Source organism: Aegilops tauschii, chromosome 2, assembly GCF_002575655.3.
Source record: "Aegilops tauschii subsp. strangulata cultivar AL8/78 chromosome 2, Aet v6.0, whole genome shotgun sequence".
In the NCBI taxonomy this organism is placed as follows: Eukaryota; Viridiplantae; Streptophyta; class Magnoliopsida; order Poales; family Poaceae; genus Aegilops; species Aegilops tauschii.
The window spans coordinates 37693953-37697542 of NC_053036.3; the positions used below are offsets into that span (position 1 = coordinate 37693953).

The 3590-nt window shown below is 43.5% G+C and overlaps 1 pseudogene; it reads right to left on the reverse strand.

The window, feature by feature from the left end:
• Window positions 1-1113: 1113 nt before the first annotated feature.
• Window positions 1114-2676, reverse strand: LOC120973395 (uncharacterized; annotated as a pseudogene).
• Between the last annotated feature and the right edge of the window lie 914 nt (window positions 2677-3590).

Sequence of the window (3590 nt, forward strand, 5' to 3'; positions counted from 1 at the left end):
AACAATGAGGTGGAAGGATTGTACATCGTGCAAGTAGCTTCCAAGCAAATTCAAACGTACTGATTTTTCAAAGTAACCAACCTAGAAATGTGTGAGCGCATTTGGTGGTTAAAATTTGTAGGCATAGGCGTGTTGTTTGTTACTACCGGAGAACCACTCGCCGGCAGCAGCACACTGCAAAACTTATTTGCTTTAGGTCATAATCGATCTCCCATTCACTGGCCACTGGCGTACATCTTTTCAAGTAAGAGTATTTTGCACTCGACCGGCATTTGGAGGGAGAAAAGCTTCAGTTCAGTAGTCTGGCGGGAAACCGTGGAATTAACTAGCTCACTGATGGATCAGTGGTTTATTTGGGACATGGTACTTGGCTCAACGCACACTCTGACGGTAGCATAGTCACCTCTCCATTAGGATGCCGACTGGCGACTGCACAGGAGAAGGAAGGACGCTGGATTTCCCCTCGTAAGTGTGCCACGTAAGCAATCCTGGAGCCCAAACGAGCTTCTAGCGAAAAACTGCCGGGATCGGCCGGGATTAGAAAGGATAGGGTGTCGATTTAAGGGATTTTGAGGTAAGGGTTTGATTCAGACTTTGAATACAAATTCAAGGTTTATTTCAGACTTTTCTCTGTAAGAAAATAGAAGTACTACTTAAGATAGACCAAATTCCATTCTGAACAACATGATCAATCTATCAGCCTTGCATATTGAATAGACATTACAAACGAAAATGAAATACGTAGCTTCTAAGAAAATGCCAGCGTGCATCCCTGTTAGAAAAATACATTCACTCAAAGGACGTGAGCAAGACCAAATCTCTTATCTTAATAGTGCCATTCTTGCTTCTTAACAATGTGAATTAGAAGTAAAACTTTGAGAATGCATGAACAATGGAAAGTTACAACACCATACATAGATACTCCATGGTTCAGAACATTAGCAGTATGTTCATGGCATCTTAATAAGCACCAGCTAATGAAATCAAATTTTTACCACAACCATCCAAAATCGCATGTCCTATTGGTATTACCGGTATGATAATAAACGAGAAGAGAACGAACGAAAGACATGATGTGAATCCAAGGGCAAGGCAAACCAGTAGTCTTCGACATTACACAACCCCTGCTGAGAATGGAGACTCCTTGTCTTCTTCTTGCATCTCATGGAACATAATTGGTGTAATATTCTCTTTGAGGCGGTATTGAGTAAGCAACATGCAATATTGACTATTTCCTATGTTCACCATAGCTAAGAAGTTGCCATCAATGTCGCAACGCATACCATGTTGTGAATTAAATCTGATCAGCAGCTCACGCTCGTTGAGCACAACCATATCATTGAACCATTGCACTGTTGAATGAAGTGGTGTTTTCTTTTTCTTTTTGTAAGAAGTTAAATAAAGTTTTCGTGATTTCTCCACTGTTGACACATCAATCCGGTATTTGAAAGCCCATATTTCGGCATCATGATCCGGCAACACCCAAACATCCATAACCGTGAAACAAGGAGTCGAGCTGCCGCAAAAAGCAAGCATCTCCTTCATTTTGAATAACCTCCTATTAGAGTACGGTCGGGCAGGACCGTGCATCCACCGGAATGACTCGACTTCTGTGTCAAACACAATAATGTCTCTGTAATCTCCCGTAATTTGCTTGGTAGAATAAGGACACCAGTGTAGGCTACCATGGTGGTCTATTAGTGGTGGACAATGAGGCAAACACCCCAACCCATTCAATAAACATATGTTTCACATTATTTAATGGTGTAGTTGGTATTCTGACTTCAGTGTGCCTCGGCTCGTTAGAGCCCACTGTGAGGACATAAGCTGAATATATGTGCCCATGAATATGAAACCCGGAGCACCATGTATTCTCCAGTTGGATGGTTCCGGTAGAAACTGATTACGTTGTTGTCGGCTTTCCCAACTTGTGGTTGAGGTAGGAGAGCATACGTACATGCGGGTGAGTGGGTTGCGAATGTAGAATTGAGATCTCCAGTAGATGATGAGGAAGCCATCACAGGAGTTTTGGATGCAATTCTTTGAATGTTGTTTGGCACCCGGAAGATGTGGCCAGATTTATTGACTGGAAGCGTTGGTGGTGGCATCATGGAGGACGACAAAACTGGCTGGCCGCCCTCACCCATTGATGATGGGGAACGATTGTTGCGAGCAATGGTGTTCGAGCATAAATTCAGGCGTGGAGGTGGCATCACGCCAGGACGTGCTAACAACACGACAACGACCAACATCCTTGGGTGTTAACCGGGCAAGTATATTGTCGATGTTCTCCCCAGGTAAGTCCTCGAGCACTGTCGCCCTCTTTTGTCTAGCATGGTACTCCGTTGAGTTCAGGTTCAACTAAACAAAGCAACAAGATTTATTGAATGGCTTGGGTGACTAGCTTATCTTAAATTAAGGAAGCAAGTAAAAAGAGTATGTGGAAGACGGGACCGGTTTACCTTAGAAGATGGACATGCAGAGCAGCAGGTTCCAATGATGGCGACGAGCAGTGTCCGCAACACAAATGTGTTTTGTCACCTATAGCCATGAATACACCGTCAATGTTAGATGGGGAGAAAAATGAAGAAGAATACACATAGAGACACACCGAGAGATACGGACACAGAGAGAGAGAGAACTAGTTTGCACGGTGAAGCTGCTTACCTGCGTCATGGAAGATAGCACTCCAACGTGCTCGCGTGGGATTAAAGTGAGCGGCAGAAAAGATCTCAGCGTGAAGTGGAGTAGTACGTTGGCCGGCCCCGCTTGGAGAGGAGTTCATCCCTTAGCGGGTCTCAAATTGGATGCCATTGCCTAAAGTACGGAGGGGAGCGATCTCGATCTGGAATCAAGGAGGCAGGACACGACGAGCAGCAGTTGCCAACTAGTTTCCGAGCAGAGGCCAAGTATCGTGGTGTGTTTAGATAGGATGTTTCAAGACTAAGCCAGTTTTTTTAACAAAATAAGAGTAACCATTGATTTGGGTAAGTCTTAATCACTTGCCTTTTTCAGATAACTGCTACCTCTTGAGCACTGCGTTGGTTTTTCCCTTGAAAAGGAAAGGGTGATGTAGTAAAGTAGCATAAGTATTTCCCTCAGTTTTGAGAACCAAGGTATCAATCTAGTAGGAGACCACGCTCAAGTCCCTCGCACCTACACAAACAAATAAGAACCTCGCAACCAACGCGAAAAAGGGGTTGTCAATCCCTTCACGGTCACTTACGAGAGTGAGATCTGATAGAAATGATAAGATAATATTTTTGGTATTTTTATGATAAAGAGAAATAAAGATGCAAAGTAAAATAAAAGGCAATAGAAATAGCTAAGTGCTGGAAGATTAATATGATGGAAAATAGACCCGGGGCCATAGGTTTCACTCGTGGCTTCTCTCAAGAGCATAAGTATTACGGTGGGTGAACAAATTACTGTCGAGCAATTGATAGAATTGAGCACAGTTATGAGAATATCTAGGTATGATCATGTATATAGGCATCACGTCCGTGACAAGTAGACCGACTCCTGCCTGCATCTACTACTATTACTCCACACATCGACCGCTATCCAGCATGCATCTAGAGTATTAAGTT